The 22036-nt window shown below is 38.1% G+C and overlaps 1 protein-coding gene across 10 annotated transcripts in view; it reads left to right on the plus strand.

Annotated features, from left to right (window-relative positions):
* Positions 1-22036, plus strand: part of TTC28 (tetratricopeptide repeat domain 28) — a 586106-nt gene that overhangs the window by 226163 nt on the left and 337907 nt on the right. Inside the window, exon 2 of one of the 10 annotated variants that reach the window (XM_057745054.1) lies at positions 19486-19585. The exons of the other annotated variants lie outside the window; for them this stretch is intronic. The gene's annotated coding sequence lies outside the window, so the exon portion shown is untranslated. The remainder of the gene's footprint in view (positions 1-19485; positions 19586-22036) is intronic. 10 annotated transcript variants of the gene reach the window in all.

A 22036-nucleotide genomic window follows, 5' to 3' on the forward strand; every position in this document is an offset into this window, starting at 1 on the left:
GGGAGCCCAGTTGGCATCCCTGGCCAAGAGAGCAGGCGAAATGCCCTCCAGCCTCCCTCCGGGCCCCTAATCTCAAAGCTCCCATCCCCTCCTGCCTGCCTCTCCACCTCCCCGCCCCTCCTCCCTCCTTCCCACACCCCCAGGACCCAGGCAGCCCAGAGAGGGCCTTGGAGGGTGGAGGACCTGGCTGGGGAGCCCAGCAGGCCCCCCAAGCTGGGGAGCTCAGTAGGCCTCCTGGCTGGGAGAAACCCAATCGTGGTTTCCCCGATCTCCCCAGCCCCCAGCAGTCTCTCCAGACAGGAACCTCTCCCCTCCCCCAGCCACCCCCCCACCCCCCGGGGCGCCCATCCGGTCAGGCTTCCCCTTCCCCGCCCCCCTGACTTCTCCCAGGGCCTACCTGGTTGTTGCGGGGTTCCTGCAGTCTGCTTGTGCCTCAGGTCCCCTGCTGGCCTCTGGTAACTGTTCTATTTGTGAAGAGACATGATCTCCGCGTCTTCCCACGCTGCCATCTTGACTCCGCCCCTCTGGATTTCTTTTAAGCACGTTTAAAAGCTTCGGTTTTTATTTTTATTTTGGTCTTGGATAATTAATTAGTGAGCAGTAACCCTGTTAATGCTAATCAAAGGAGGTACCTCTAATGGAAAGGCCAGTTCAGCCATTATATATTTGCTTCTCTATCATTGGTTCCCTGACTGGCTATAATATGCCTTTGAATTTTCCCTTTGTTTCCCTTTCTTTCTGGCCCTCTAGCAGTGTTTCTTTCTGCTTTTTCTTCCTTTTTTAAAAAAAAATTATTTATTTATTTATTGGCTGTGTTGGGTCTTCATTGCTGCACATGGGCTTTCTCTAGTTGTGGCGAGCGGGGGCTATTTTCGTTGCAGTGCACAAGCTCCTCATTCTGGTGGCTTCTCTTATTGCAGAGTATAGGCTCGAGGTGCATGGGCTTCAGTAGTTGTGGCACACAGGCTGAATAGTGTGGCTCATGGGCTCTAGAGCACAGGCTTCATAGTTGTGGCACATGGGCTTAGTTGCTCTGCGGCACATGGGATTTTCCTGGAGCAGGTATGGAACCCAGATCCCCTGCATTGGCAGGTGGATTTTTAACCACTGTGCCACCTAAGAAGTCCCTCTGCTTCATTTTTAGATTGTAAAGTATCCTGTGTTACCTTTCTTATACCTCCCTGATCCCCTCTTTTCCTGCCCTTACTACTCCTGTCTTCTTTCTCAACCCAAATATAAATGAGAATTAAAGAAGCTGAAACATTAATTTAAAATAAGAATAAAACTTATGCCTTTTCAGTGTTTGATGAGTATGTATTTGCATTTTTAAAAATGTTTCAGAGTCTAAGAATTGAAGAAATTAAATTGGATCTTGTTGCATTTCTTATGTACACACACTTGTTTAGAATATAGAAGGCTGAAAGAGTAATACTAAAATATATTAGTAAGTGGCCTGAGGAGTTGGCACTACTGCTGTTACCATCTGGTCTGTCCTGAGTATTTTAGCCAATATTTATGTATTAAGTCACAAATTCATTTAGATCTTGATAAGTGTGGATAATATGGCCTCTAACTTGAAGGTTTTTTTTTTTTTTTCAGGTTGAGAATGAGTTGCTTACTATCTCAAAGATTTTGCTTTGCATTAATCATTTTATGTGTATGATGGGGAAATGTTTCCAAGTACAAGGTGGTGGTATTGTTGCTACTGCTGCTGCTGCTACTGTTATTACTGCATACAACTATACATGTAAGGGCCTTAGAGGAGGAGCAGTTTTTGAGATATTGAACAGAAGGACTTGAGCTGTGCAGATTTGCATAGGGAAGAAGGCAGGTCATACCAGGTTTGGAAGAGATAGCTTCAAGTAGAAATTTGTTGATGATGATTCTAGTTTGATACTAATTTAGACAAACCAGCTGGGGTCATCTGGGATATCTGAATTGGGTTTGGGTGTTAGATAACATGAAAACTTATTGAAATGGAAAGGCAAAGGCTTTAAAATGCAGAATGCAGAAGAATGTGTAGAATATAATGTTATTTTGGTGAAAGTGTATATGAATATGTGTATATGGGGCAAGGGGAGATCTAACAGGATATAGATCAAGGTGTTAGAAGGGCTGATCTCTGAACGGTGGAGCTATGAAATGTTTATTTAGAAATATTTTGCTCATCTGTGTTTTCTAATTTCTACAATGCGTGTGCTTCTACTATTATAACAGAAGGTTGTCTTCAAAAGTGGCTATGGTGGAGGAATATCTTGTAGCTTCTCCTTTTGTACTGGATGAGGATGACTATTGGTATGGGGCCAAGTGAGACAAGACAAGCGACTTGAGTGCCTTCAAGACTTAAGTATAGTGACTTTGATAATACAAAACATCAAGAAAAAAAAACTTCTCACCTTGTAACTGATAGTATTTGAGATAAATTTATCAACTTGAGTGATCATGAGAAATTTACCTTCCTAATTATGTTTCACAGTGATAATAAAATTAGTTTCTATTCTCAGATTATACACAAATTGTAGTGGAAAGAGCTCAGAAATGAGCTGGGTGGCTGGGGAAGCCAGGCTGGGATTTAAATTTTACAGAGATAATACAGAGTTCATGGTATTAAGAGTTTGGCAGAAATCCCCAGGAGTTAAGAAATTTCAAACAAAGGCTGACAGGAGACAGTTGGCTGGAAAATGAAAAAGTCTGGTAGAGTTGAAGTGCATCGTATATTAGGATCATCAGCAATGCAATGAATTTTCATTGCCAGATCACTAAAGTTAGAAATAATAAAAACTGTTTTGGTTTCTTTAGTCCATATTTAAGCTTAAAAAAAATCACATTCTCTTTGAACCAGCTATTGCAGTCTTACTCTTCTGGATTGGAATAGGAAGAAGGATATAGAAATAATAAACTGGAAATTAGAACAAGAAATAATGGTAAAAAGCTGGAAATACTCAGGTGGTAGGGAAGTCATGTTTGCCTGAGAATTCAGTACCTAAAGTGAAAAATGGAATAATCAAAATTACCTTGAAAAAATCTCCTTAAAAATCCCATGTTAGAAATTAGTAAGTTTAATACAGCTGATTTTTCCTCCAGTATTAGAACAAAGCAACATTTCTTTGGTTGAGCCCTGGATACACTTGGCTTGTGTTTATGGGCCATGATGTTTAGGGAAAAGTAATGCTTTACACACTGGAACCACCCTCAGCATAGCCAGGGGTTCACACTATGAGAAGCTGAAGGGGGAGCACATTCGTAATGTCCGTCTCTTATGTATGACCACACTTATAGTTCTTGTTCCCACATTTTCCTTCCCCCTCCCCCGAATTTTCTCTCTCTTTGCCCCCTCTCACCATCTCTTCTGAGCACTCATGTGGGGCCACTGTAACCAGTGAACTCCATAGTTCTCAGGGTGACCATGTTAGGTACTTACCAGATCCTCTTTGGTTTGGAATGGGTTGGGGGCCAGTGTTCTGGCCTGACAAGGTTTACACTGCATCTGACAATACCCATGTTTCCGGAGCCGTTTAGTCTTGGGGCAGCTGTGTCTGAACAGGGCTCTCAGGGTGTCCAGCCTTTAAGATGTTAAGGCCTGATATATTTGGACAGAACTATAATTAAAAAAAGGTACACGCACCCCTGTGTTCATAGTAGCACTATTCACAATAGCCAAGACAAGGAAACAACCTTAATGTCCATTGACAGAGGAATGGATACAGATGTGGTACATATACACAATGGAATACTACTCAGCCATAAAAAAGAATGAAATAATGCCAATTGCAGCAACATGGGTACAACTAGAGGTTATCATACTAAGTGAAATAAGTCAGAAAGAGAAGGACAAATACCATATGATGTCACTTATATGTGGAATCTAAAATATGGCACCAATGAACCTATCTACAAAACAGACACAGGCTCACAGACATAGAGAACAGACTTGTGGTTGCTAAGGGGGAAGGGGAGGGGGGAGGGATGGACTGGAAGTTTGGGGTTAGTAGATGCAAACTGTTACATTTAGAATGGGTAAACAGCAATATCCTACTGTATAGCACAGGGAACTATATCCAGTCTCCTGGGATAAACCATAATGGAAAAGAATATAAAAAAGCATGTATAGGACTTCCTAGGTGGCGCAGTGGTTAAGAATCTGCCTGCCAATGCAGGGCGCATGGGTTCAGTCCCTGCTCCAGGAAGATCCCACATGCCATGGAGCAACTAAACCCATGCGTCACAGCTATTGAGCCTGCACTCTAGATACCGTGAGCCACAACTATCTAGGCTGTGTGCTACAATTAATGAAGCCCACGTGCCTAGAGCCTGTGCTCCACAGCAAGAGAAGCCCCAGCAGTGAGGAGCCCGTGCACCACAATGAAGAGCAGCCCCTGCTCGCTGCAACTAGAGAAAGCCCGTGTACAGCAAGGAAGACCCAACACAGCCAATAAATAAATAAATAAAATTATTTAAAAAACAAACAAACATGTATATATGTTTAACTGAGTCACTTTGCTATACAGCAGAAATTAACACAATATTGTAAATCAGCTATGCTTCAATTAAAAAGAAGATGGTAAGGCCTGGTTTACAAATTCTGAGGATGTGTGGGATCCTAGGGATTAATTTTGAGGCTACCTGAGACTTGGGATGTATGCAGGGATCCTGGACCGAAATCCATCTGGATTATTAAAGGAGTCTTTTCCAAAGGGAAATTTGTGTGACCTGAACTTCCTTGGTACGGTCTGAGAGGCTGTATTTTATAGTGTCAAGAGCACTGAATGAGAGCTCAAAAACTTGGTTTTATACCACCACTTATCCCCTATGTGTTCTTAAGTTAGTGTTTCTCAGCTTTTTATATTTGTAGCACCTTTTTTTTAATGGCATTTTGGTGACACAGTTGAAGGAAATAAAATCTCAAGACAGCACTAAACAAATCAGTAGCAGTTCAGTAGAGTTAGAATTAGAGTATCACGTGGTCATGGTGCCTGTAAAAGCATCCTTGGTTGGTAACCTATGAGAAGTGAGTCAAAAATTATCCCCACTCCAGTTATATTAAAACTTCTGTTGGCTGCACTGTCTTATCAGTGCTTTCCATTCAAGGCTACTGTCTCCCCAGTCACTGCTGTGCAGATGTGAACGTGTTACATCAGTTCATTTGTAACTGTGGTGTGAGCAAAAATGGATGCCCCACTTGGGATTTGCACGAAAGAAGAGCAGCGTGCAGTGATTCGATTTTTGTGGTCTGAGGGTGTGCACGTCCACAATTCTGCCCACACTGTCGACACTCTGCAAACATTTCGTTTAGAGGTGTTAAAGCATCCTCCTTATAGTCCTGATCTTGCTCCATTGGACTTTCACCTGTTTGGTCCCCTGAAAGCAGCCCTACAAGGACAAAGATTCACTTCTGATGAAGAAGTGAAGACAGTGGTGCATTTGTGGCTCGCAGCTCAGCCTAAAACATTTTTTAATGAGGGAATAGGAAAGCTTGTTGACAAAAGCAAGGAGATTATGTCAAAAAATGATGTATTTGTCTCTTCTAAAAGTTAATTAAAATGAACTCTACAGCCAGAGTGTGTATTATTTTTGACTCACCCTCGTACTTACATCGTCACTCTTTCAGTGCTGTTTTGCTATTGGAGCTGTTCACTGTCAGACTGGGCTCTCTCATATAATCTCGATGCAACAGAGTATTTGTGGTTTCATTAAATATACTCTTTCTTTGGCACTAGCTTTGTAGTGTGTTATTCTTCTTGCCTTTTATTGATAGCAATTTTGTACTCTGAATTTGTGCTTTCATCTGTTAACAGGAGTAGTTAGGACTGTCTTACCTACCTCAGGACTGTTGTGGGGGTCAGTGAGCTATAAAGGATGCAAAAGTTTTATAGAAATTTTTATAAAGTTATAAAGGGTTACAGAACTGTGAGGGATTTTTGTTAGATTTTTGTTTGCTTACTTGTGTCTTTGCCTTACTAGACAGTAAGATTATTGGAACCAGGGACTGGATATTTTTTCTTTACTTTGTTCCCAGCATATAACTCAATGTTTGGTATGTTACAGATAGTCAGTAAATAGTCATTAAGCTGAAATTTAAAATTATTTTTATTCTTAATATTGAATCGGTTTGCTGCCCAGCCAACATCCTTTGTGCAAAGTGGGTATCAATAATGCAGAGACCCAGCTGAGTACTGGTAGATCTAATTCTGTGTACAGGAACAAGGTGAGTCTTTGGTGGGTATGGATGGGGAGCAGGGACAAAAAGGCAATCAGATTTAGATGCTCTCTTTTGAGAAGTATTCTTCCTAAACATAGTCAGCTGGATTATTGCATAGCTGCTTTGTGCAAGTAGAATACAGCATTTTGTTTAGTCTGATTTGAGATGTTCTAAGTGGTTTTTATTATGATAGTATGTCTATTGGAGGCTCTTCCACAGCCTTATAGATTTCATTTTCTTTAATTGGGATGGGGAGGGAGAGAGAGAACAGCATTTACTTGGCATTCTTGTCTTTTAGAGCTGTGGGCTATTGATTCAGGGGCCTAGAATAGTAATGCTTGGAAGTAAAGTTTCCCTTGGGAGCACTGATGTTAAAGGGTAAAGGGAAAATGATTAGAATTTTAATCTCCAGACTCCACTGAATTTGTGGCTTCATTAAAAAAGGGGGGGGGGGTGAGGAAATGATCGGGGCAGCTGCTATAGGCTTTGTTTAACACTTGCATCCACAAACTGCTAACTCAGAATTACAGCCCTACAAGTTGAGCTATGTGGCCAAGTGGGAACAGCCAGGCAGTGGACTGCTTTTACTATCAGGCCTCAGTTTGGGCCATGTTTAGTTAGGGACAATCAATATTAGCAAAATATCTCTTATTTTCTAAGGGAGAATGTAACCTTTAGCTTTCTTTGAACTAGTGAAATCTCTTCTGCCTGTTTGCGAAACATGTAATCACCAAATTACACACATACTTTTTCTTTAATGTGTCACTCTTTAGAAATTCTACTTCCCCATAGTTAGGTTTTCCTTTTAGACTATTTATCTGATACCTAGTATTGCTACTTTACATAGTACCTTCTCTAGCTTGTCTATTAGCAGAGGAGGGCAATGAGGAATAATATTAGACTGTAATGACAGATAGGTTTTACCACCAAACAGGTGTGTGACCTTGGACAGATTATTTAACCTTTCTGAGTATTAGTTTCTTAGTGTTTAAAGTGAAATAAATTTTATCATTCTATGAAGTAATATAGTCTAGTTAATCTTTCAACTTTCAGCTGATCAAAAAAAATCTGTTTTCTTTTGAAATGTGTGATTTCCTTTTAGAGAGGGCTCGTAGTATAGTAGTTAAGAGTATGGGCTCAGAAGCTAGAACATCTGTTCTCCAGTTTACTAGTTGATAGTCAGTCCTGGCTATTTTATCACTGCTTCAGTTTCTTCATCTGTAAAATGGTGATATTAATAATGCCCACCTCCTAGGGTTGGTAAAGCTTAAGTTAGGTAATAAATGTAAAGCACTTATTATAGTGCCTGGTACTTAAGTGCTTACTAAGTGTTACTATTAATTTGTTGTTTTCCCAATAAATTTGCCTCGCTAGTGATTCTACTTCATTAAATATTTAATGTAGCATATATTTTCTGAGCACATCCTCGTAGATGGAAAAGGCTGCCAAAATTGTTTGGAGTTGCAGGGGAATGTCATCTTGATGTTAACAAATATGGAGCAATTTATAAGAAGAAAATAGAGCGTTAACTAAGTACAGTTGCTAAATTAGCATATATATTTCAGAAGCCTACAGAAGGTTTCTATCAATAATATTTTACCAGTGCTTCAGTTTATTTCAAAATCTGTTTTAAAATCATTGTTTTAAACTGTGAGAGGAGGCATTATGGCACTCAAGCATCAGTGGAACTGGGATTCTAGCATTGTGACTTTATACTGGTCACTTCCTCACTATGAGATTTAATTTTCTCATGTGAAAATGAAGTGGTTGGAATATCTGATCTTTAAAGTACCTTCAAGTTGATATTTTAGAATTCTAGGATTTAGGGCTTAAGAACATAACTTGAAAGTGGTTTCTTGTTTGTCTGTATTAGCCATAGTTGTGAATACTTTTCAGCTTCTAAGAAATATGAAATTTATCAGTGCCTTTTCTGATTTTGTCTGCTTTTATGAAAGATAAGCTACAGTTCATATCCAAATGGTGGTTAGGCTTTGGTTGCATGGTGTTTAAAAATGTTGCTTTTGTTTGAATATATTTTGTAATGTAAATAATTTGGTTGAGCAGCATATGTCAGGGATGAAATAGCCCTACAAGGACATGGGGGTTGTTTACACAGGGTTTATATAAATACACAATAACAATGAACATTGGGATTGTTGCTGTTTTATAAAGGAAAATGTTTTCTGACACCACACCCGCCTCCCTCAAGAAGAAAGAAGAAAGGAGTGAGAAAGGAAGGAGGGAAGATTGATTTCCTCTCTCTCTATGTATGGAAGATATTTATGTGTGTTAAAAACAAATCATGTTGCTGTATCCATGAAGAAATGCACACACATGTGCACATCTCAAAACTGGGTTAAAGGAGCATCATCAGGCCTGATTGGGGTTATAGTAAAATATGCTTCTGAACTCCAAGTTTTTTAATTGAAACTCAGGTCCCAAAGATCAAAGTGTGGAGGCCTTCGCTTAAAATGATAGGTTGGTTATTCATCTTGTTGACAATAAGTAGATCATTTAAGTTGGTTCAGTAGGAGTCTTAGTTACTGTTACAGTTCCAGAGTGTTGCTGACTATTCTGAGGAGGAGAGAGACAAAATATCAAGCAACTGGGGACAATATAATATCCCGAAGGCTGCACTGTTGAAATGCTGTGTGTTCTACATGCTGTTGGTTTCGTAAAAACAAAGCAAGAGACTACCCTCATTATGGAGATTGGGCAGTAGCCCAAGCAGCTGTGGAAGTGAATAGAAAACTGAGCCTGTTTGTCTCTGCCTTTGCATTCATTGTGTCCAGAAGTTTAGCATCACCAGGCAGAAAGGTCACATCTCTAATTGGGGTTTGAGAGTCATAGTGATGGTGTTGCAGGTTAAATCTTTTCATAACAGTAAGTTGAATCTTGTATTAGCAGAAGTTAAGTAGTGATTTTGGTGTGATGAACAGACACCTTAGCAGGGAAGGACTCCTTGTGGGCCTGAGGGGTTTGGAAGTTCCAGAAAATGGATTTTAGATTTAAGATCATGTGAACAATGGCAGAATACAGTGTTTTTGCTAGTTGTTTTCAGAATTAAATGCAATAACCTTTAAGTGTTATATTCAAGGTAATGTGCTAATGACTTTGGATAATCATGCATTTTACTGTAACATGATTGTGTGTGTGTGTATGTGTATTTCTATATATAAATAATAGGGATTATGGGGAAAATAGGACTAGATGTAGACTACTCAAATGTATGCAACTTCGAACTATGGGACCAAAAAAGAAAAAAAAAACAAACCAATAGCTTGGACAGCCCAGGCAGGTAGCTCAGCATGGGTGAAAGTTGCCATAGATATTAAAAATGCACTAAAAAAAGAGTAAAAAATGCTGACTTGCAGATATGTGAGATAATGCATTTGAAAGCAGAGCCCTGAGCCAGTGGGGTTGCCATTAAGGAGCAGAGAAGGAAGTAAGACTTGCCCTGAGATGAGAACCAGAAATTATGCCTCTTTTAGCCTGTGTACAGACAATCACTTTTCATTTTCCTTAGGTAGAGCAAAGGGCCTTGTCTGTGTAGCAGACTTGTTGAAGCCATTTTACTTTTCCTTCTGAAGGTTATAATTTTATTCTACTATTCCAGCTTTTCTTGCCTAAGAAGAAATCACATACAAACCAGTACAACTTCCATGCTCTATTGACATGAGCTAAGTGTTGTTGTGGAAATGTGTTGTAGCAGAACAGGCTGTAAAAGTGCAAGATATGAACTCTACCTCAGTGGAATTGATCATCTAGTTGAGAATACGAGAAATAAAGTTAAATGATGAAAAATTTAAAAATGGCTCAAGGAAATACAGTAATAGTAACAAAATGCAGGATATGATTATTAGATGATTAGTGTGAATATAACTGCTCTGGGAACTTAGAGATGGGAAAAGAGCTCTTCAGAGAGAGATGGTCAGGGACAGTTTAGGACAAGTTGATTTTAGTTGCTTATTCTAACTCTCTAACTTTCTGGGTTGAGCAGCATATGTCAGGGATGCAGTGCATGAAGCTAAATAAAAACATTTAACTTCATGCTTCTGAGGAGTTACACAATTCTTAAGATTCTATACCTCTTAAATATTTAGTGTTCTCCTCCATACTTCCTCCCTTCTTCATTCTCATTCCAAGGCATTAAAAAAAAAAAAGTTCTCAAAGTAGAATACTTCATGGAGTCATAGTATAGAAAGAATACTTATATCTGACTCAGTACTCATTCAAAGATAGATATTCTAGGGATGGATCTTTAGTTTTCTCTTCTAACGTTGAGTAGCTTGTGATTTTGTAGTCAGTATGTTCAATTCACTTCAACAGTTTTTCTGAATGCCGAGTATTGCACGGCACTGTGCAGACTGCTGAATAAAATGTTTTCCCTGCTCATCAGGAGAGAGTAGGAAAAGAGGCATGAACAAAATAACATGAAAGTATAGGAGAAAGAGAAATAAATGCCAACTGGTAAAACTGTGGATGTCTTCTTATAAAAAATGGGATTTGGGCTGCGATTAGAACGATCGTGAGATTTTGGCAGACATACGCTGGAGGAGAAAAGTATTTTTGGCAGAGGTTGGGCAAAGAATAGATGTAGGAAAATACTGAATGTGATCATAAATAGCAAGTAGAGTTGTGAGTGGAGTAAAATTTGCATGGGGGCTAGTGGATGGTGGTGGTGTTTAGTAAAAGATAAAAGTTGGAAAACTAGGTTGGAGCCAAGTTATGGAAGTCTTTGGATACCAGACTGAAGAATTTGATTTATCTGTATATAGTGGTAAGCCAGTTAAGGTTTTGAGCCAGGGAATACATGATCAGAGTTTGGAAAGGAAAAAAAAACCTCGAAATAGTTGATTGCTGTATACATTGCTATATACATTGCTACTAATGGTGCATGCTTTATATTCTTATTTACTCCTTATAATACTTCTGAAAAGTAGGTATTATGTATGCAGGGAGTATGTGGGAACTTTCTATACCTTCTGCGCAATCTTGCTGTGAACCTAACAGTGTTTAAAAAATTAAAGTTGGTAAAAAAATTTTAAAGTAGGTTTTATTATCTCCATTTATAAATGAGCAAACTGAAACCCTGAAAATTTCAAATGATTTGTTCAAGGTCACATGGCTGGTAATTGACTGCTGAAGGAAAGTCTATACCTGTCTAATTTTTTTTTTTTTGGGGGGGTACACCAAGTTCAATCATCTGTTTTTATACACATATCCCCGTATTCCCTCCCTTCCTTGACTCTCCCCTCCTCGAGTCCCCCCCACCCTCCCCTCCCCAGTCCTCTAAGGCATCTTCCATCCTCGAGTTGGACTCCCTTTGTTATACAACAACTTCCCACTGACTATACCTGTCTAATTTTTAAAGTCCATAATCTTTCCACTTATGAGGTGCATTAGACGAGATTAGATGCAGAAAGAGCACTGGTAAACCTGTTGCAGAAGATATATGATGGGGGATGGTAATGAAAATGGAGGTATGTGAAAAAGTGTAATGGACGCAGATTTGAAAGAACTTAGAGACTAATGGGATGAGGGTAAAACGGGAGAAAAGTATTGAAGATACCCATTTAACTGAGAGAATATATTCATGTGGTCACCAGATATTTAATGCACATGTGCTATATGCGTGATACTGATTTTGGCAGTGGGGATTCAGCACTGAACAAAACAAAGTCCTTGCTTTCACAGAGTTCGTATTCTGGAGAGAAGCAATACATAAATACATTGGGATGGGATGCAATTTTATCTTGAGTGGAATAGAAAGGCATTTCTTAAGAAATGGTGTTTGAGCAAAGACCTGGAAGAAATAAGGGGAAAAGCCGTGTGGTTTCTGGGAATAAAAAAAGAGTAGTCCAAGCAGGGGGACTATCAAGGGTAAAGACAAGCACGGTAGGAAATGTGCTTGCTGGACTCACAGAATAGGAAGGAGAACAGTTTGGCCGGAGGGAATGAATGTCATAACGGTAGAAGAGGAGGTCAAAGAGGTTGTTGAGGGGAGGGCAGATCATGTAAGGTTTGAAGGCCATGATAAGGGGTTAGGGTTTTACTCCAATGGAAGGAAATCAGAGCGTTTCAAGCAAAGTAATGACATGTTCAGACTAGTGCTCAAAAGGATCATCCTAGTTGCTATGTGGAGAATAGGCTATACGGGCTTAAGGGCCATGAGACCGATTGGGAGGCTTGGACCAAGGTGGTAGTGATAGAGTGGTAAGTAGTGGTTGAATTCTGGATCTTTTTTGAGAGTAGAACTCATTGGACTTCCTGAAGGATGAAAATCACTGATTTTGCTTAGCGAAGTTTTGGTGGCGAGAATTCAAGAAAGTGGGCGATGAACTAGTGGCAGAAAGAATAGATAGTTTCCTGCATTTTGAAGTTCTGTTAATTTGGTGCATACACATTTATGATGATGCATTAATGTCTTTCTGATGAATTTGCCCTTTTGTAGTTATGAAATGTCCTCTTTATCTCTTTGTTTTGAAGTCTACTTTATCTGATATAAATATAACCATTTGCTATAGCCATTTGTGTATCTAGTTGGTATAGTTTAGCTCTCATATTCCTTCGATAATTAAGATTTAAAAAAATTTTTATAACATAATTATTTTTTAAATTAATTTTTTATTTATTGGCTGCGTTGTGTCTTCGTTGCTGTGTGCGGGCTTTCTGTAGTTGCAGAGAACAGGGGCTTCTCTTCATTGTGGTGTGAGGGCTTCTTATTGCAGTAGCTTCTCTTGTTGCGGAGCACAGGCTCTAGGTGCGAGGGCTTCAGTAGTTGCAGCACGTGGGCTCAGTAGTTGCAGCACATGGGCTTAGTTACTCGGCGGCATGTGGGATCTTCCCGGACCAGGGCTCGAACCTATGTCCCCTGCATTGGCAGGTGGATTCTCAACCACTGAGCCACCAGGGAAGCCCCAATAATTAAGATTTTAAGTTGGAGGTATTTGCACAGTGATACGGGTTTGATCTAACATCATGTATTCTGGCTCTGCTATTCATTTGCTCATTTACTTGTTTGGATAGCTGATAAATATAGGAACAGTTACCAAAGGTCAGGTCCATAGATAATCCTGTCAAAGAATCAAATCTACTCTGTTATCTATACTTTGAATATGGCGCAAGGTGAATATCTTATTTGCTATGCCTCATTTATGTCAGAAACAGCCTTGGGGTTCAGGGAGTGCTCAACTGATGATGAAAGCAGCTCAGAGCTCTTGCCAAGTCTAGCAGAGAGTAATGAAATGCCTTGCTATAGTTGTCATAATTGCTACTCTGATACTGTGGATTAGGATACTCATATTTGTATTTTGAGGGAAATTGCAGAGAATTTACTTTAATCTGACATTTGGTTGGTTTGGCTGATAGTTTATTCCTTTTGATAGCTTGGATTGTACCAGCAGTCATGTTACTTCATGACCACTGTGCCCATTCCTTAATAAGGCTTATGTTGCTAGTTACAATAGAATAATTAAGTTCTTCTTGGGTCCAGGCTGCTTCTACAGCTCTTACCTTTCAGTGGTAAATCTGAATGTCAGGCTGGCAGTCTACTGGTATCCATTTTATTCTTTAGCCAAATAGTGAATAGACCTTTTCTCTTCCAGTGCCTCCTGCCAGTACACATCAAATATATCTTAGAGTAGCATGAGCATTGAAGGGATGCTTAGTTTTTAATCTAATCTGTTAAGGTATCAGAGAAATATATGTTTTGAAATATAAATATAATTTTTAAAAGAAAAAATAGTCCTTAAATCTTGCAGTTTTCTTTGGCAGAAGAACAGTATTAACATCTGGTTACCAAACTGTGGTACCCTTAAGAGGATTGGAGGTGGCCCAATTTCCAATAAAATATTGAATTAAGTGACTTCACTTGAGTTTTTATTATTTTTAAGTACATTTTTAAACCTCTGTTCTCTGTGTAATTTGCAGTTTGCATTTACTTGCAAGCAGTGATTTTAGTTTACGTGATGAATCACCCTCTATACCAACATTTGTAGGATACCACAAAAAAATATCGTCAGAGTGAAAATGCCAGGTTACTAAAATGCAGCAGACACAAAGGCACCATCTACTAATAAGGCAGCTCCATCCTTGAATCCTCGTGTTGGAAGGGAGGAAACTGATATCATTGGGCACTGATCTCGTGCCAGGAGCTTTACATATTTTCTCTCTTTTAGGTTTACAATAAGCCTCTAAGGTAGGTTCATTCATTCCTCACAACAGTATGCTAAATCAGAAAGGTCAGATATTATCATTTCTATTGCATTGGTTTGGAATCTCAGAGAGAGGTTTGTGAGTTGCCTAAGACCACATAGCCAATCAGTGGTGGAGTTGGGACCAGATCCCAAATTCCTCATCCCTAGTCTGTTCCTTCTTCTGATGCTTTTTCTTTGAAGAATGTGATGGCAGAGCTGTAGGAAACTCTAGTGGTTCATTTTTCTGGTTAGTTCAGCCTTCTCACCTAACATTCTCTCTTTCAGCAACTGCAAACCTTGTGCATGTATATGTCTAAAATTCAAGGTGAGTACTGTCCCACCTTGTAGGAATTCAGGGTAGGAGAGGTAAGGCAGGCGTGAAACAACTGCCAGCAATGACATTTAACAGATGTTGATCTCGGCGGGGCCCAGAGAAGTTGTGATTCAAGTAAACTTTCTCAGTGGTGTAGCAGAAAAGCCAGGGCTGGAGCCCTCATTTGTAAAAATGGGGATAATAGTACACTTTGCTTAGGCTTGCTGTGCGGTTAAAGGGGTTATCAGATAACCCATGTGTAGAGTACTTAGAACAGCACCTGGCAAGGAGCAGTTGAGCAGTAAATGCTAGTTTCAGCTTCATGCTGTTTCTACTCCATAAAACTGCCTCTCCAGACTGAAGTGGGTGAGAAGGTTGAGAATTAAACACATGGATCTCATGGACAGGAACAGTAGGGGGAAAACATGCATCTTCTTATGGAAATTTAACCAATAAATTATTCTTTAGCATAAGGGATTGATTATAAGTGATTGGATTTCATATAGCACCCAGAATTACACAAACCAATCCTTTTAAGCCTCTTCCATTCTCTTGGCTCCTCTTACATTTCTCATGTATCTAGATCCCCACATTTGTTCGATTAATTTTGGATTTTGTTTTACTGTCACATGTATCATAACTTTGGTAAAGAGGCATTTTTAATTGTTATATATAGACCATGATTTTTATGCTGTCCTGCAGTGTTTGATGATCTTAATGTCCTCTATATTCCTGTTTAAAATAAGCAGACAAAACAAAATTTCCTCTCTCTCCTCTGAGTTAGATCTAAAATGTGCCCACTTGGGACTTTATTCACCTATATTAACAGGGGAAATTTTAACTCTTGTTGGAAGTGGTATGCTAACAATACTTTCTTCTTTAAAAAAATTTTTTTATTTTAAAATAATTTTAGACTTACAGAAAAGTTGCAAAAACAGAACAGAGAGTTCCTGTATACCCTTCCTATAGCTTTCTTTAATGTTAACATTTTGAATAGGCATAGTATAATTATCAAAACTAATAAATTAACACAGATACAATATTATTAACTAAACTACAGCCCATACAAATTTTACCAGTTTTTCCCTAATGTCGTTGCTCTGCTCTAGGAGATAATCCAGGATCCCACATTACACTTTTAACTGTCATATCTTGTTAAGTGGCCTCTGATATGTGACTTGTCTTCCTTGCTTTTATCAGTCTTTCCTTTAGCTTTTTTTTGTTTTTTGTAGTGCAGGTCAACTGCTGAATTCTTTCAGCTTAAAAAAACTTTTTATTTTATTTATTTTTATTGTGGTAGAAATACACATAAAATTAACCATTTTTAAGTGTACAGTTCTGTAATGTTAAGTGCAGTCACATTGTCATGCAACCAGTCTCCAGCACTTTTTTCATCTTGCAAAACTGAAACTCTGTAGCCATTAAACAACTCTTCATTCCTGTCCCTCCCCCATTCCTTACCAACTACCATTCTACTTTGTCTCTATATATTTGACTACTCTAGGTACCTCATATAAGTAGAATTATACTGTATTTGTCTTTTTGTGACAGGTTTATTTCACTTAGCAGAATGTCCTCAAGGTTTATCTTTTGTTGTAGCATGAACCTGTGTATTTGTGTTATCAGAGTTTCTTTTTATGGCAAATAATATTCCATTGTTTGACTTTATCATATTTTGTTTATCCATTCATCTGTTGGTGGAAACTTGGGTTGCTTTTACCTTTTGGCTATTGTGAATAATGCTGCTATGAACATTGATGTACAAATATCTGAGTCCCTGCTTTCAGTTTTTTTTGGGTATATACCCAGGAGTGGAATTGCTAGATGCTATGGTAATTCTATCTTTAATTTTTTCAGGAACCACCATACTGTTTTCCATTTCAGCTTTTTTTTTTCCATTTTATTTATTTATTATTTTTTCAGGGGGTACACCAAGTTCAATCATCCGTTTTTATACACATATCCCCGTATTCCCTCCCTCCTTCAACTCCCCCCCACTCTCCCCATCCCAGTCCTCTAAGGCATCATCCATCCTCGAGTTGAACTCCCTTTGTTATACAGCAACTTCCCACTGGCTATCTATTTTACAGTTGGTAGTATATATATGTCTATGCTACTCTCTCACTTCATTTCAGCTTCCCCTTCACCCCCTGCCCCCCTAAACCTCGAGTTCTCCAGTCCATTCTCTGCATCTGCGTCCTTATTCTTGTCTTGTCACTGAGTTAATCAGTACCATTTTTAGATTCCGTGTATATGAGTTAGCATACAATATTTGTTTTTCTCTTTCTGACTTCACTCTGTATGACAGACTCTAGGTCTGTCCACCTCATTACTCCATTTCAGCTTTTATAAGTCTGAAAATGTTTGTTTTTTGCTCTACTATTTGAAAGATATTTTTACTAAGTCTAGAGATTTCTTTCGTAGGTAATGAAGATGTTGCTTCACTTGTCTCTCTTGTACTATTTCCAGTGAGAAGTCTGCTGTTATTCTTAGCTTTGTTCCTGTATAAAATCTTTATTTTCTCTGGATGCTTTAAAAATTTTTTTCTTTATTAATGTGTTTAAGAAAATTAATTATGATGTGCCTTGTAGTTTTTATTTTAAAAATAATAGCTTTTATTAAACCTGGGCATATTTCAGTTATTATTTCCTTAAATAAGAAGTTTTTTTTTTTTCTGCCCTTTCCTCTTTCTCTTCTCCTTCAGAGACTCCCATTACACATACATTAGGCTGCTTGAAGTTGTACATAGTTCACTTATGTTCTGTTGAACCACTGTTTCATTTTAGTTGTTTCAGTTGGTGTATCTTCAGATTTATTAATCTTTACTTTCTAATTTGATGTTAGTCACATTCTCTGCATTTTCAAATTTGAGACATTATGGTTTTATCTCTAGACCTCTGATGTGTGTCATAAAAAATATATCTTCCAGGTCTCTACTTAACATGACCGTGTTTTCCTCTATTTTCTTGAACATATAGAATATTGTTATAATAACTCTTTTAATATCCTTGTCTACTTATCTGTGTCATTCCTGGTTTGGTTTCTATTGAATTATTCTCCTCATTTTAGATTGTATTTTCCTGCTTACACTCTTGCCTGATAATTTTTGACTGGATGTCAGACATGGTGAATTTTACTTTATTCAGTGCTAGGTATTCTTGCATTTACAGAATATTTTTTAACTTTGTTGTGGAGCTTTGTTGGTATTAAATTATTTGGAAATGGTTTGATCTTTTTGAGGTTTGCTTTTAACATTTGTTAGGTGGGACAGAGCAGCCTTTGGTCTAGGCAGATTTTGCCCCACTATTGAGGCATTGCCTTTTAGAATACTTCATGTCCTATGTATTGTGAGACTTTTTCATTCTGGCTTGTGAGAAGGCTACTCCCAGCCCTGTGTGAATTCTAAGACTGTTTCATCTACTTTCTGGTGATTCTTCCCCCAGCCTTGGATAATTTTCTCACATGGATGCACTACTCAGTTCTCGAATTAAGGCTTGGGGTGGGGCTGCCCTCTGAAGATCTCTGCAGTTTGCTCTCAGTGTAGCTGTCTTCTTTCCAGTATTCTGCCCTGTGAATTCTACCCATCATAGCCTCCTTGAGCTCCCCACTCTGTCTTCTCAACTAAGGGAGATTTCTGGGCTTTTCTTGGGTTCCCCTTCTCAGAGCTGCAGCTTAAAACTCTCTATGCAGTTACCTTGGGCACTCATAGGGTTTACCTCTTTCTTCATCCTCTCTCAGGGATCATTGTCCTTTACTGCCTCTTGTCCAACATCTGAAAACTGTTATTTGTGGTATATTTCTCCCCAGTTTTTTAGTTAAGTAATTAGGTAAATAAGTCTTGTCCCTGTTACTCCATCTTGCCTGGAGGCAGAATTTGAGCCAAGTTATTTAATCTCCTTATGTTCTAGTTTACTCATCCATAAAATGAAGATAATATTTATGGATTTGTGAGGATTGAATAAGATAATACACATAAAGCTCTTAGAACAGTTCCTGGCACATACTAAGCGCTCAGTAAATGTTAGTTGTTATTATTATTGGCACCAAAAAAGGGAGAGAATGGCTTGTGCTAGTCTGGGAAACTAAGATCATGAGCCAGTCCTTTTTATTCTGACTCACTTTCTCTGACTTACAAGTCAGAGTATTAAAAAGCAAGAATTATTAGTAAAAGTGTTTTTCTCCCTCCTCTTCCCCTCCTCTCCCTTCCTGTTTCCTCCTTTGTTTAATTTTTTTTTAACCAAGCCTAAAACATCATTCTTAATACTCTAGTCATTATAGAAGGTAGTAACTTCCTCTGAAACCTTTTTTTCCCCCAAAGTCAGAATAGTATAGTGATTAGCAGCATAGTCTGTAGAGTCAGACTTGAATTGAAATCCTTGTTTCCCTTTTTACTAATCCGCAGTAAAGTTGTCCTGTCTGCCTAACCCTCAGTTGCCTCATTTGTAAAATGGGGCAATACCACGTATTTCATATGGTTGTTGGAAGAATTAAATAAGTTAATGTATATAAAGTCCTTTAGCATAGTGCCTGTCACAGAGTTAGGACTTAATAAATAGTGACTATTAGCTTTATTAGTAATAAAGTTCACACCAGATATCTAAAACTGAAATAACTACACCTAACTCCAACTTTCTAGGCCATGGTTTCTTTTTAATGGCTTATTACTCTTTTTAATATACAACTTAATAATATTTGTACATCAGCTTATAGTTAGTAGAATGTATTCACCTACATTATCTTATTCAATGCTTGAATCTTTGTCTCTGTTTTCCAAGGAAGAACCTGAGACTCAGAGAAGATAAGTGAACTTAAGGCCAAACATCTAGTAAATGACAGAACCACAACCAAATCAATGATTGGAGCACAACTGTTTAAGTATTTGTTGCACTATTCATGTTGCTTCCTAGTGAAACATTTTACTTACTGTGTCATCAACAATGGAGTTCATATTCTTTCAGGGCAAGGATCCTGAGGAGCCTTGCTCTTTATTTTACTTAGTGGCTAGCATTCAATCTATAGATATTATTTGCATGATATGTATGAAAAGAAAAACAATTTTTTTTACTGTTTACTTCCTCAAAATGAGAGTGACTATTGAGTAATTAATCCATATTTGTGTAGGACACTGTTAAATGGTAATTCTTTCTTTGAAATGTAGATGTGTAACTATACTCTTGAAAGATTTTAATTTTGAAAGCAAACACCTTCTATGTAGGTAAATTTACTGCATTTTCTTTTCAGGATAAAGCTTTTCTAGAATCACATCAAATGGAGCTGCTATTTGCCAATTTCTTGGAAGTTATAATAATTCCTTTAGTAGATTCTGTTTATAGATCAGATGTCTATGACTAAATATAATTACAGCTAAATCTGATCAAAGCAATAAGCTGAAAATAACCTAGATGGAATTCAAAGCGAAGAAAGGAGGCAGGATGTTTCAAATGATGGACATTTCCAAATGTTTCTTTTGAAAAATGTCTGTGTTCCTCCATGTTTGGTTTCAGAAAATGAAACAAAACAAACAGCATCTTTAACATTTATTTTGTGGTTTTTATGTATACTTTAGTATTCTTACAGGAAGATAAGACTCGTAACCCCTTTTACTTCTCTGGTATTAGAATAGTTGCATTTTTTTTCAAGAACCTATTTTGACCAATTTTTATTCTTTTACCTATATTGCTTATAGATTTAGGCAGAGGATTGCTGTCATTTAGTTTTGGTTGAATCATTCTGTAAACTTAGAATATTTACTTGGTAATAGTTTTATTTCTTTAGTTACTGTTTATGTTCTTCAAAATTACTTATAAAACAAGCTTTTTTAAAAAAATAACAAAGCACATTACTCTAGATGATAAATCTTCGTTCATCAGTCCTTGCTCCAGTGAGTGCAGGTACTAAGGTGGTATGTTTGAAGATGTGATTGGAATATATGGGCTTTAATATTCTTTATCTTCTCTTCTCTGATGAAAGGATTCAGTCCATAGCCCTATAATGCCCTAGGGTGCTAAGTGTTACTGTGTAAGTAAGGCGGCCTGAGCATTTGGGATCCTCTTGATTTGTTCATCTTTTTGGATAAATATTTGTTATTTGAATAAATGAGAGGATTCAGTGAATAATGTAAAGATACTTCCAAAGTATAAAGTTATCTTTAGTGGTGAGCTCACCAATGTTCAGTGTTCTCGTATTCACTCTTTCACTTGCTCTTTTGGTTCTTCTACCTTGCTCTTGTGGTATTCTTTACTGCTCAGTCCTTTGCTATGTATTAGAAGGAAAGAGGGGTTCGGCTAAATGCAAACTTCAGCTAGAAACAGACTGTTCTGGAAAGGACTTCGCTAGCCCACATTTTACTGATGGAGACATTCCTAGGTTTGGAAATGTCTTGTACAAGGTCGTTTGATCAGTCAGTGTGTGGTCTGTTGCTGTGTTCTCCTGACTTAAGTGTTTGCTCCCCTATAAGCACAATCTTGCTGCTTTCCCGCTTTAGATGTTTACTAGCTACATGTTGACATGTTGGCAGGGTGAGGGGGTCACTGATTGAGACGGAGAAGGGAAAGTGAAAGAGAAGGAAAAGGTGACTGTCAGCATCCAGGAGTTCCTATCTTGGCCCTTCTGTTAGGAACAGATATTGTTTCTACTCAGTGCATAGAACAAAGAGCATAATCTTGGAAAAAATAAACGTCAGTGTCTAATACTTATTTTCTTCCCTTTTAAAAAATGATAAATAGGATAAGCTGTGAACAATAGGGAGGTGGGGAGAGAGAGTAGCAGCTGGCAGAGGGTTCAGGGAACATGACTGGAACTGTAGGGAAAGAAAAACATTGCCATGTGGGTGAGTGAAATGCTAGAGTTTCAAAGCAGCAGTAATTTTGCACTGAAAATCCTGTAATTATGTGCATGGCTGTTTAATAAAAACATCCTGTAGTGAAATTACTATATATTTACTCTATATCTGAAGTGCAGAATATCTTAAATATATGTGTCATCGTGGGATGGGTGCTACATCTTAAATTTTTTAAAAAAGAAAATTAGATGTTTTTAGTATTGGCTGCCCAGAAATTTTCCAACTGTGAATGATCAGTTTACAGGTATCTGGTTAAATCTGTCATTTGTCAGTCTTGAAGGTTTCCTGTTTTCTGAACACTTGAAAGAAAATTTCTATGGAAACAAAGGGTTGTATTATTAACTTCTCAGACATGAACCTACTATAAAAAAACAAAAACAAAAACGCCTACAAACTGGTAGCAAGTGTGGGTAGGTTGAATCTACATGTCTGCATGCAGGCTGCCTGGCCTGAGATTGAAGTTTATCCTAGGTTTCAAAGTGATA

Source organism: Hippopotamus amphibius, chromosome 8 (assembly GCF_030028045.1).
Source record: "Hippopotamus amphibius kiboko isolate mHipAmp2 chromosome 8, mHipAmp2.hap2, whole genome shotgun sequence".
NCBI classification, from domain to species: domain Eukaryota; kingdom Metazoa; phylum Chordata; class Mammalia; order Artiodactyla; family Hippopotamidae; genus Hippopotamus; species Hippopotamus amphibius.